The sequence below is a fragment of the Rattus norvegicus genome, chromosome 2, assembly GCF_021556685.1.
Source record: "Rattus norvegicus strain SHRSP/BbbUtx chromosome 2, alternate assembly SHRSP_T2T, whole genome shotgun sequence".
NCBI lineage: Eukaryota > Metazoa > Chordata > Mammalia > Rodentia > Muridae > Rattus > Rattus norvegicus.
The window spans coordinates 145992127-146005521 of NC_141535.1; the positions used below are offsets into that span (position 1 = coordinate 145992127).

Consider the following 13395-nt stretch of genomic DNA (forward strand, 5'->3'; position numbering starts at 1 on the left):
GAGAGCTAGCTGAGTGTTAACAAGGATCTTTTCATTATTTCTGCTCTTGGCCATGAATTCAATGCTCCAAGCTCTTCCCCCTACTCTTTGTTTCATATTTTCTTTTGTATGATTATACTAATAAGCGTCCCTACAATAATGGACTATACGAAGTATAAGCCAAATCAACCCTTTCTTCCTCTTTTTATCAGGTTATGTCACAACAAAAGAAAGAAAACCAGCACACCTTGTAAACAGCAGGCATGAGGACTAGCATTCAGAATCCAAGAGCCCATGTAAATGCACACTGGGTCTAGCAAGCTGTCTGTAATTCTGGTACTGAGAAGCCAGGGACTCAGGATGTCTGGATCAAGCTGGTTGGCTAGTCCTGTTAGTGATCTCTGGTTTCAACTGGGAGGCACTGACTCCAAAAACGAAGTTGGAAAGTGGGTAAAGAAGACTCCCTATATCCCTTGTCTCCATGCATGCCCCCACACCTGGAAATGAGTCCAAAATATGTCTCCGGTAACTCTGAATTGTATTTGTAGTGTTGGTCCCAAGCAAGAGATTGGCCACACATAAAGATACCACATATTCCAATTGTCTCAAAGCCAGGGGGGTACTATTGCGTGTATATTCCTCAATTCTAGGGAACAAAATCACAATGCTTGCAGTACTATATTGCTAAATGTGTTTGACCCAATCCCTTTCTGTCGCTGCACTACCTGGCACTTGCTTCCATTCGACTTTCTTGACATCACTGCTCATTCTCAGCAGTGGCACACTTCCTGCCTTCCATTCTGAGACTAGACCATATCCACTGACAGTGGACAACAACCTGGTCATCTCATAAAGATAACTCCTAAAGGGGCCTCTGCCCCAGCCCACCTCTAATATAGTCAGACATACATGCTCTCCACTGAGCCAAACTGTTGTGGTCCTGGCTTTGCAGTTTGAGAGTGATCCGTGTAAGATTCGTGTTTCCTCCTAATTGATTATAAATCCTTGAGGTTAAGTATCCCATTTCTGTTTCTTTGCCCTACTGTGATCTTGGGCCTGTTCTTTCTCTAGGCAATCCTTGTGTTACTCAGGACATGACTGGCTCAGTCTGGATTTACCCCATGGAACACACAATTCCTCTCTCAATCTGCCTGGCTTTATTTAAAGTATTCATCTGCAAATATGTCTGTGCTGTTCTTTTTATACATTACTTACTTGTTGGCCACTGCTCCACCCAGAGAATAAAATCCTTTGTGGAAAGTGATTGTTCTGTGTTCACTTCCAAACACAGAACCTAGAATTGGTAACTGGTTAAGCTGATGCTCTCTAAAACCCTTGGGCAATGAATGGAGGCATTGTGGGCAGGGGTAGAGGGAGTGCTTTCTTTATGGAAAGAAGAGAAAAGGGGATAAAACAAAGAATGAAAGAGAGGAAAGAAGGAAGAATAGAGAAGTAATAGCATTCTTAGAAACCTAAAGCAGCTGATGCTCACATTAAATGGAGGAAACAGGCCTCCTTCATACTGTTTCCATTGTCTTAAATGCACAGGACAATGAGAATTAAGTATGACAGCACCAATGCGGTCCTGCTTTGCTTCAATGGTTTTGTCCTCCTGTTAAGACAGCAGGTCAACAGTCCCTAGCTTTCCATCCTTACTACCATTCCCTGCTTCTAAAATCTTCATTCTGATGTATCCCAAAGAGTTAATCACAATGCTTTTAGGTAACTTATAAAGTATATGATTAAATTAATACATAAAGTGTTTTAATTTTATAAACATTGAAAATATCTTGATTTTATATGAAATTAAGTTTTTGTAATTTTACAGTCAATGGTGTATGTTTCATGTTGTGTTATATAATATATAGTGTAAGATGTGTTACCTATATTTAGATAATGACCATTAAAAGAACTTACTTTGTGTGGAAAATGCATAATTATCCTTGAAGATAGACAAATAAATAGATTCATACAACTTTTCCGAGTATAGTTATTCAAGTGGTAAAGAAGTCTGGATTCAGGCTATGGGACTTACCTTTTTTCTTGTGTGAAAAGGTACAAGCACATAAGCTTAAAAGTGACTATTCTAGAAGCTTCTTCTTCTAGATATTTTTTTACTTACATATGGTAAGAAAGCAAAGGAAATGAGGCTGGGTTCTGGCTTTGATACTATCATACAATGCATTTAATCAGTATTATCTTATATATTATAGTGTTATTGCATAATATATGACTACATTTTTACAATTATTTTATCCTGGTATAATAAAAATTAATTATAGGCAAGTATCTCAAAGGGTTTCTATATTTCTATTTTTATAATTATCTTTCTTAGGTTTAGATGATATGGAAAGAAGAGGAAGAAAAGATGTTATAGAATGAGGCAGTGAGAATTCACTAAGCTGTGGATTCTGGTACAGAGAACAAAGAACATAGTTCATAATGCAAACACTCTTACGCAAGTTTTAAAGAATATATATATATATATACATATATATATATGTATATATATATATATATATCACTCTTTCTTTTATCTATATTATGGGAAAACCAGGAGCTAACATTATCTGCAAAAAATCATGTCTCCTGATTGTATTCCTCTTGGAGTCATTGGCAAAATCAAGACTTGAAAGAATTGAAGTATCTCAGGAAGCTGCTGTGAAAACCTTTTCCTTTACCTAAAATAAATAAATAAATAAATAAATAAATAAATAAATAAATAATGTAGCTTTATTTTATCTGAAATTGTTTTCTATAATTTCCTTTTTCTCCTGAGAATGGCCTCCCTTTTGTGCTTATGGATGTGTGCATTCATGAGTCTGCAGACTGTAACATCAACTCCCAGTATAAGAGAAACCTAAGTGGTCTCCTGGCACTGAAGAACCAGTAGATTCTAAATGGGGTAGCTATTAGCTTTTTATTACTATATAATGATTTTTTTACTAGTTTCCACAATTTGAAACATGACTATTGTTCTTGAAGACAACATGCTTTCAAATTTTAACATATGATTGGATATCTCTCCCACCCCCAGTGGTTCAAAATTTTAAATAGTAACAGGTTAGGCTTACTTGATGGCAACATTGTTTCAGGTCTGAATTTATTTTGGCTCCTGTCTGAGGTTTAGATTGGCTTGCTTGCCTTGTCACAGCATTCTTTTTCTCTTTATCTCTGAAAAATAACATTTTCCTTTGATTTGCTCTTTACTAGAACATTCTATTGTTTCTAACATTCAAGGGCCTTTCTTCTGTTTCTTTTTGTTATATGTGTTGGAGCAGAAAATTTGAGTCTGTTTCAATCCTCCACTCGTTTCTAGCAGTTCCCCGTCTGGCAGCGCTGGAGTTGATAGTTTCCCCTCGTGTACTATACATGGGTTCAAAGTCCTGTTTTTCACTCGGTTCAATTGCAAAGGGCAAATTTTCTAGCACATGGGGGATAAAATCATCAAATCTCTAACTCGGAAATGGTCTGAGCACAACTTTAAATGAATACTTCAAACAGGATTAGGTCCTGGCAGTTCCCTGGACTGTCTGAGCAGGGAGACAAGGAGGCTCTAATGTAGCAGCAGGTGCAAAGGTAGCCTGTGTTGTCAGGAAGTCAGGGCTCTGTTGGTAGAAAATGGGAAGCAACTGAAAACACTGAAAGGCTAATAGCAATGCAGTAGGCTAAGCTAGGGGCCTTGGGAGTTCCCAAGGCCCCTCCCTTCCTCCATCCTTGCATGAGTCAGTTTTCCAGTGTGTCTACACCCATTTACCCTTCCTTTGCCAACATCCCAAAATACATTCCCAGTAACCCTCCAAGCATTCGCCAAAGATCTTTCTAGAATGCAAGTCCAGACTCCACCCTTTCGCCCTGGTCCTGCGAACTAGTTCATAGTTTTCTGAATAACGTTGAAACTCTGGCTGTCTCTCCTGCCTACACGTTAATCTCCTCCTTTTACAGAAAGGGATAGAGCAGATGACTATATTGATTCTACATGGCATTGAAACAGATAGGTTTCTTGCCCGTGCTCTGCACTTTTCTCCACGGTCCCAGGGCCCACTTGTACCCAACTCCCTGTGCTGATGTAAATGAGCACGTGGAAGCCAGAGGTCCTCATCAAGTGTCTTCTGAAATTTACCTCCCATCTTATTATCTGCTTTTGAATGCCTCTCATTGAATCTGGAATTCAGTGGTGGCTAATGGACTATGAATATCTGGCATTCTCTACCTGATCCCAGCACTGTCAGTACAGACCCTTGCCTAAATGTTTTGAATCTGAACTCAGGTTCTCCAGCCTGAGCTCCAGCTTCTTTACAAATGAGCCATCTCCCTAGCCAGCTAGCTTCTCTAGTCAACTCTCCTTTGATCTTACTAACTTCTGCACATTTTAAGGTAGCACTTGCATCGATTCCTTCAGGGAGCCATCCCTCCTTTTCTCAAGGGCATTTTGTTATTTTGCCCGCCATCTTAGCACCAGCTCTCTGGTGCTCTTTCCTACCATGCTGCTCCACGAAGTACAGTCCTTGTAGTCCATTCTCCCTTACTTACCTCCATCCTACCTATACTTAATTAACACTTCTGCCATAGTTCACATTCCACCCCTTTGCTGGAATGAATGTGAGAGAAAGTCCCCAGGCGATTAGTGGTTACTAATTGTCAGTTAGAAACTCCCTGTCTCCATTCTCTGAGAAAATGTTAGTTTCATTCTACTTTGTTTCCATTGTTGGGGACTTGGGTACTTTTAATAATTAACACTGAGAAGTGGTAATAGTTAATTAGTTATTTCAGGAAGGGACCAGTAAGCAGCATTAAGTCGGTGTTTCATGAACCAGCAGAGGATCAAGAGCTTAGTCTGTTACTGGTACCTTTGCAAAGTACTTGAGTTAACACCTTCTGGACCTGGACATTTTTTTTTTATTCCGCCTAGGAAAGTATGCCTCACCCACTCAACACAAACACGTAGGGAGAAATCCAGCTACAGTTTGCCTTCGCTCACCGAATCTCCACGTATGTTCAAACCATGAAACAAACGTCTTTTAGTCAAAAATCATCCCTGACGAAGTTATCAGAATTCCTGAAATTCACCGGAAATCCCGTCCACAGATGTTCAAACTTTATCTCTTCTTAGGCACTCATAATTCTTTTCATTCAAAGCCAAGTTACAGGATAGCACCTCGTGAAATAGGGGCTGGTGTTTCATTTGCTCGGGCGGGCAGTTGCCCAGGGTTTGTTTGCGTGGGAGTACCTCTGCATAGCCTAAGATGTTATTTTATTTTAAAAGAGGAAGCTCTGCTTGCTTTCTGTACACCACCTGGCAGAGTTGGAAGTAAGGGAGCCTTTAAACTGCAAGTTTTATTTGCCGATGAGGCGGGAAGGTGGCCTGTGTTTGTGTTTGGGTGACGATCAGTTTTCTCGCAGAACTCCAAAACTGAGCGTTGATTGCTGAGAAAGATACCCACCAACACCCGTGCAGCTTCTTTCCCGCCCTTCGCCTTCCAGGTTCCAGGCGGTGCGGTTCTTCTGCCGCTGCAGGCCGGGCCGCTGACTCTAACCTTCCGTCTAACCTTGCGGGCCTCGCAGACTGGGCGCGGAGCCCCAGGAGCTGGAGCAGCGGTGAGCGGCGCGGGCCCGGGCGAGCGGGCGAGCGGGCGGGCGGGGGCCGGGGCTGCGCGTGGGAGCTCGGCGCGTCCGCGCGCCTTCCTGGCGGGGCTGGCGCGGGGGAGGGGCCGCGCAGCGGCGGAAACCGGCGCGCGGCGATAAGAGGCTGCACGGCGACATGCCACAGTCTCTCAACGCAGCCCGACGAGTCGGGGCGCTAGCCATGCTCCGGTGACCCGGACCCGGCCAGTTTCCTTTCCCGTGGCGGGCATCCCGGAGTAGCGATCCCACAATGCCCCGGGCAGTCGGGGCCCCGGCGGGCAGCCTGCACGGCCACGTGAGAGGTGAGTGGCGGGGCGGCCGCGCATTGTTCTGCGCTGCGGGCGGCGCTGCGGCGGCCTCCGGTGGCGCTCGGGGGTCCTCGGCCCGTACCGTGGCCGCGCGCTGAGGCTCCCGGCCCTGCTCCGCGCCTCTCTGCGGGCCCCCGCAGGGCGCCGCGGGGCAGGACCGGTGGCCCGGGAGCTGGGGCAGGTGCGTGACCGAGTGCTGTGAACTCGGTGACCTCTGCCAGGGTCGATGGGGACGGCCACGGGTCGCGCGGGTCCCGGCAGCGCCCGCATCCCTCTGCCGGGGCTGCCATCCAGCACCGGCTTCATGTGGGCCAAGTATGTGCACGCAGAGGTTAATGCTCTGCCTGCCACCCATAAATTACGCATGACATGTTTAGTTGGGCTGCCTTATATGGAGAGTGCTGTATTTCAGTCCAGTGTGCTTTTTGCCAAGTTTACAGGGCGGAAGACGCCCTGCTTGAGAGGGCTGCCGCTTTTCCTCCCTTTCTGGTCGGTTTGTAGTGCGTCACTCAAAAAACTGTAAGAAAAGTAAGTATAGAGCTTTTCAGGGTGGAGCCACAGAAGGCTGGAGGAATTGCTTTCATGAAAAGTAATCAGTATATGGACTGGTTTTTAAATAAAATCAAGACAGATATGTAGCCTTTCCTCAACCTTAAAGAAAAAGACGACCGACTCTAATATTGTTAGTAATGTGTCATATGATACTATTTTGATTTTAGAGCATGTAACATGAGATTTAAAGAAATTATATGTATATATAATTTATATATATATTATATATAATATATATGGAGCTGAAGCCTTCCTGGCTAGCCCACAGCATGTTACAACTACAGGGGTGTTGAGACAGGCCTATTAGGCTGCTAAAATGGGTTTATGTGCAGTATACATCCCCAGGATTAAAAACAAAGTTAGAAGCTCCCTGGAAGGTTATTGCTACGGTCTTAGGTTTCTGTGTTCACCAGCCCAAACACACACCATAGCAAGTGATTAATAAAGTCTGCCACACTCTGAGCTATTTCATAAACAAATTAATGCAAGGAGAGGGAAGTCATAATTATGGCCTGTGGATATGCCGGATTTCTGCAGCCTTTGAAATAGTACACTAGTGGACACTTTAGACCCCCTTCCTGGGTTTCAACACAGTGTTTACACAAAGAACTTACTTAGTCCATAACTTTCCACAGTAGGTCAGTGTCTCTGTCCACACTCTCTTCTATGCTTTACAGTGTTGATGTTGTTAACCTGGTCCTGTTTTTGACCTAAAATTCTGGTCCCCGAGACAAGTTAAAGTGAAGATTGAAGGGCTGCAGAATGCTGAAGGACTTAGTCAGTACGCAGGATGTGTTGAGTATGTAGTTGGTAGCCTGAAGATAATGCGTTATTTCACAGCGGGAGAAAGCACGTGGCTGTCACTTCCGTCTTCTCCACCTGAAAAGTTGGTGACAGCTAAACTAGCTTTCTAGAAACCCATCCTGTTCCAACTTCCTGCATTTGTACAGGGTTACCTTCTCTTTTTATCTCTGTTATGCTTCTTTCCTTATTCAAGATCTAGACATAGTTTTTTATGTTTCTTTGTTTAATGCAGAGTTTCCTCAGCCAGAGCTACTAAGTTGACTGTTGTGTTCATAGAACAGGTTGGGTCAGCCAGCCGCAGGAAACCTGTTCGTCTCTTTTAAAATTACACCCTCACCATAGACATCATATACATCATAGACACATTTTACTATTGGGAGAGACTTAAGCAGACCTCACATACACTTCATTGGATATTTTTCTCCTGAAATTGAGAGTGAATTTGAGCATAAGATATACATCTAGTATAGTATTCTGGCACATGCCAAAGGAGAAAGCAGTCTTACATGGCTTGGGATATCATTGCCTGTGTGCACACTTCCACATCTGAGGCAGACTCCAAGTGGAATTCATTAAATTTTGGTTCTAACATTCTGTTCTTGCTCAGGGCATAGAATTCCTGCGAAATGAAACACTTGGTTCTTTTCAGAGCAAGAAGAGATTATCTCAAGGTTTCTCCTTGGGGGTGGAGGAGGCGGGTAGAAACATGCAGTGATGGCTTTCCTTGAGGAAGAGTGTGCCATTCTTATATAATAGTTCCGATTTTTAGTGCAAGTAAGAAAATATTTTTACATATTGCCCCTCCCCCCACCATCGCTGTCACCTTAGGTTAGTCTTGTATTTGATCTACTTATGGAGGCTAAAAGGTTTGTTGCAGCTTCTGGCTTTCTGCTTGTTGATAGATAGGTGTGCAGAGTAGAGAGCTTCTGAGGTCCTGCTTGGAGGAAGCCCAAATGAGTAGGCAGTTGATGTTTCTTGTTGCTGTGTTTTTTTTCCCCCTCTCTAAAGGGCGTTAGAGAGACCTGTGTATGATGGTCAGGACAGTAGAGAAAATGAGCAAAATATATTCACTAACTGATTCTGTGTAGGTCTCTAACTGGATGCATTGGAAGGTTTTCGAGTGTCTGGATTTCCAGGAAGTTTAGAATGTGCTGTGAGGTACAGAAGCCACTAGCCACGTGCGCTGCTAGCACTGAGATGTTTTATGTAAAACACATGCTAGCCTATGAAATTTTGTACAAGGACTGTAAAATACTTGGTTATATCATATTAATTGTTTTAGAGGTAATGTATTAAGTATTGGTTTTGATAGGACATGTTGTTATATTTACTTCCCATTTTTTTTACTGTTTACTCCCCCGCCCCCAAACAACTAGAAAGTTTGATATAACAAATATGGCTTGTGTTCTGTGAGGTGGCAATGTTTTGGAATAATGCAGGGAAGTGGTATTCTGAGAAAAAGCTTAAATTAGAGTTCGCCAGTCAAAATATTCCAAAAGCGATTTTTATTTTTACAAGATAAAGATGCTTATTATACACACAAACAAAATGACTTGCCTTTCTCATCCATTGTAACAAAAATTTAGCAAAAATACTACCATACGTCTATTTTTATTTCTTCAAAACTGCTATTTAGCTTAGAGAGTTAATGATGAGGTGGTGCTAACAGAGAGAGACTTATAATTAGGAGGATGAGCTTAACACCTCTCAGATGCCAGAATAGGGCATGATTGCTACTCTGAGACGCTTAGAAACACTGTACTTAGCATTGTCCTGGACTTACCAAACAGGAGCAAGCCAGTGAAATTTATTTTAAAATAGTGTTCCGTAAACAGCAATTATCTTCAGGTGCCTAATATGTATTTTCCTTTGTTATGACAGCCCTTCCTTAGACAATAAAGACAGCAAACAAAGCCAAACAACTTACAGGAAAGAAAGATTTTCACCTGTGTGGGGTGGGCATTGCTTTGTGTGTAAGCAGAGGCGAAGTTACGCTTCTGTTTTGTTGTTGTGTGTTGTGCCTGCTCTGAGGCAGGCATTCCCAGGCTTTGAGACATAGTCTTTATTCCCGAGAAAACATCTGCCTCTAAACAAAGCACACTCACATTGTCCTGGGCACATTCCTCTCAGATATTTTCATAACCGAAGTACACTTTGCCTTGCATAGTGAGTGCTATGCCAAACAATGTGATTCTTTTTCCAGCCATGTAAAGTTATGTTTGCCCATATTTCCTTCAAGGATATCAAAGGCATACACATTATTCTCCCCCCCCCCCCCCAGTCCCTCATTCCCTCTCTCTCTCTCTGATGGTGGAGCCTTATCTCAAATGGAGCCTCAGGGAGAATTCATCCCAATTTGGCAGCATGGTGACTCTGCCATCTGTGGAAACAGGCATATTTCATGTTAGTGTAAACAACTGTGCTGCACAGAAAGGACAGAGAAGATCCCTGTTGACTTGTGTTCATATCTGATGAGTCATAAAGCAAGTTAGGTAGAGAATTCATTAATCAAAAAGCAGCTGGATGGAAAGGATCAATTGAGATACATATACCATGTCTATAGACATTTTTGAGAATTGAGGTAGGGAAACTGATGTTTATATAGTGTTATCATATTTATATATTTGTATAAGCACTGCAGTGATATTCTTGGGAGAAATAAAAGGCCTGACATATCCATGGTCATGGTTTGGTACATATTATTAAATTAAAAAAAAGCATGACAGACTGCTATCTCTGTTCTCTATGACACAATGTTAGAAAGGTGCTTGTCACATGTGCCTGTGTGACCCAATAGTCTTTGAGAGACTTTTTTTTTTAAAGTGAGACTGTTAGGGCTTTTTTTTAAATATATATATTTTCCTCACTTGTCAAAGGCTCTTTCTCTCTAGGTTTCTGTGATTATTCTTAGTTAAGCAGTACAAGATACATTATTTGAAGACTAGGGGAAGCCATAATAGCATCAAATAGGTAATTATTTGTCTCTATATATAGTTTGAAAAAGGGGAAGATATAATTTAAAATGATATAGTGGAATTTCATGAGAGTAAGATGATACAGAAGGGTTTTTGTTTGCCTGGTACAGCGGATTACATCTCATTGCTAATCTACTGCTTGAGTAAGCTGTTATCCCCAGCCTGGTATAGAACTTGTCACAAGACAGAGAAAAGTCCTGATGCAGTTCTGCCTAAGGGCATCTCCAGATAAATAAGGAACTGGAAGCCCAAAGTGTTCTTTTAGTTTTCCAGCTTTACCATAATATACCTTTTAAAGCATTCATTACATTCATCCAGTAATGTTTCTCTTTGTTTATACGTAACATTTACACAGAGGATTTCGCTATATACATTGTATTTTTCCAAATGACCTAAACTAGAAAGTTGGTAGCATTGTTTATTAGCATCAGTAGACACTCAATGAAACAGGACAACTTCTGCAGTATAGGTGCAAATGTCAGGAAAACCAAAATGGCAGCTGTGGTGAATAAATCATATAGAGAATTTGTAGAAGAGAAAGCAAGATTGAGATTTAGGAGACATTTCTACCAAGGATTTGATGATAGCTTTATTATATACCACAAACATTCCAAGTTCATCATACCAAGGGGTTTTGTTAGGGAAAATGAAACTTCAGATACAGAATAAGCAGGCAAGGAGAAGCACATATGAGTAAAGAGGTTTATATATACAGTTACAATCTCTAACTTCTCAGGACTCAAATGAAAGAAATAGGAAAGTCAAAGAGTATCTGATGATTTTGGACTGACTAGGGAGTAATATTTTGTGGATTCAAAAACAGCAATATTGCTGCCATTTTAAGAAGCAGTCTGGGGAAGGTTTGGTAAAGTCTGATTTCTTTTAGGACTCTGGTACTGACATCTGTCCACAGCAAAAGATATGAGAGGTAAGGAAACACTTTAAAAGACATTTTACAAAAGTTACAGGTCGGTGCATATCCTAAGCACGAACTGTATGGAAGGATGCCAAAGCACTGTGTAAAGCAGGAATACACAGGTGTTAACATTATCATTGAGGACATTTTCTAATCTTGATTTAGTATTAGAATTCCAGACTATTTACAACTGTCCATTTTCACATTCTACCCAACAGTAAAAATGAGATGTCAGCATCTTGTCTGATCATAGAAGGAAGCTGTCTGCTTAGTAGTTCCTTTACTCATTATACTAGAGAGAAAGCAGGGAGGTGGTCAAGTGAGGCAGCTCATTGATCTACTTGCTGTTGGGAGGTTGGTGTGAAGCCCACAGTGTTGGCTATACTGAGTACACTCATCTTCCTCAAAAGGCCGATTCACTCTTATTTGGTTATATGCTTAACCAAATTTTTACTTAAAAGCTAAGTTTGAAAGGATGTAAAAACTCCTGAGAAATACCATATCTAAGTTTCTTTTGAAAGTTCTCTTTTTAATACACTAAAGGTAGAATAATAAAGACTTCCCTGGCTATGATTTCTTTTGTCTGATGCCAACACTATAATTTTATCTTATGTACTTATTGCATTTTATCAATTTCCTGACAAGAACAATAGGTTTAAGAGAACTATTTTCCATCCCATAGTCGATGACATAATTGAATAAGTAACAATTTATAAATTAGTAGAAGTTGCTACTTGTATATCGCTTTATACAATCTCCTTAAGTATTCTCTAGAGCTGTAGCATAGATCTTAGGACTTTTGTCTTAAGGGGTAATCAGAATGATTAGGAGCTTTGGTGATTTCCAGAACCAGAAGACGATTTTTTTTTTCTTCAGTAGACACATTTTAACCCTTTAATGCTTTGTCTTGTCCCCAATGTTAAAGAACTGAGATGTGAATATAAGTGCGGATAATACTAGCACTGTGGAGAATGACTTCTGAATGTACAGTGAGGATTTAAAGTAATGCACACATTCCTCAGCAGAGCTTTATGAGGTAGCACTGCTAATGTCTTGGTTTTGGAGATTGGGAAACTGGGTCAGAGATATTTCAAGTTTATTGCACAAGATTACTTAGTTACTAAGTAGCCCAGAGAGCACTTGAGCCACGGCCCTTCAGTTTTAGAATATCTGCACTCATGTAAAAGAATAAAGACAAGTGAAGTATGTGTTTTGGGGGTTGCCAGGTTATTTAAGATATCAAAGATTTGAGATACTTTTTACAAGGGTCATGCAGAGCACATGGAGAAATGTGTAGAGGAAGGGTAAATGGTGGAGGGTAAATAAAAAAGAGACGGAAGGAGGGTAGTACAGGAGAGGAACATAAGGGGTGGAAAAGGGGGTCTGGGGACATCGTGCAACACATGCAGGTGTGTGATGGTGGAGAGCACAGGAGGCTGTTTGCCTAGGGAAGTCACCTCTGGCAGGAAGTTGTACTGCAGGGCCTTCATGAGCAGAGGTACAGATTGGTTGGGAGTATGTGAAGGGCTGAGGTAGGAAATGCTTTGTGCTGGAAATACAGCTTTTGGCTCTGAAGTGCATACAAATGATTGGATATGTGCAGGAAGAAGATACATTTTTTTTTATAGTGACTATTAAGAGGAATTTTAAATTTTACTTAGAACTAAAACACTATCAATAAAATGTTCTTATTTAAAACTTTATCATTGTTCTAATCACACCGATGCATATGAGCACCGTTACAGTGGAGAGTCAGAGTCAGCCAGGCATGTTAGTGCACGCCTCCAATCCCAGTGCTCAGGAAGCTGAAGTTGGGAGATCTGGTGTCCCACTAGGTCATCTAGCAAACTCCTGCTTAAAAACTAAATGCAAAACAACAACAACAACAACAACAACAACAACAACAACAACAACAAGATTGTCTCTTAAAATACCAATTAGAGAGAAGCACAATTATTGCTTTCTTGAATAATTCAATTAAGAAGTGTCAGATTCTTAAAGCATGCCATTTTTGTCTAGTTAGCTTGAAAGCACAGGGTTTGAGGACCACTGAAAACTTTATTCTACATTTGTAATTCTACAGTAAACAAACTTGAATCTTTATGGATTTGTTGTTATTTGCTAAAAAATGTCTTAATATTAATTAGGAATTTCGGTCCCTTAATTTGGTTCACATAGAAGTTCTGTGTATCCTATCCTCAATGATAAACAAGGTGGCAGAGAGTCATGATAGAAT

General features: G+C 41.1%; 1 protein-coding gene across 50 annotated transcripts in view; it reads left to right on the forward strand.

Moving 5' to 3' along the window:
- Mbnl1 (muscleblind-like splicing regulator 1) overlaps nt 1-13395 on the forward strand; it is a 167892-nt gene that overhangs the window by 18285 nt on the left and 136212 nt on the right. For 26 of the 50 annotated variants that reach the window (XM_087616740.1, XM_087616755.1, XM_087616745.1 and 23 more), the window contains exon 1: nt 5748-5906. The exons of 10 other annotated variants lie outside the window; for them this stretch is intronic. The gene's annotated coding sequence lies outside the window, so the exon portion shown is untranslated. 50 annotated transcript variants of the gene reach the window in all.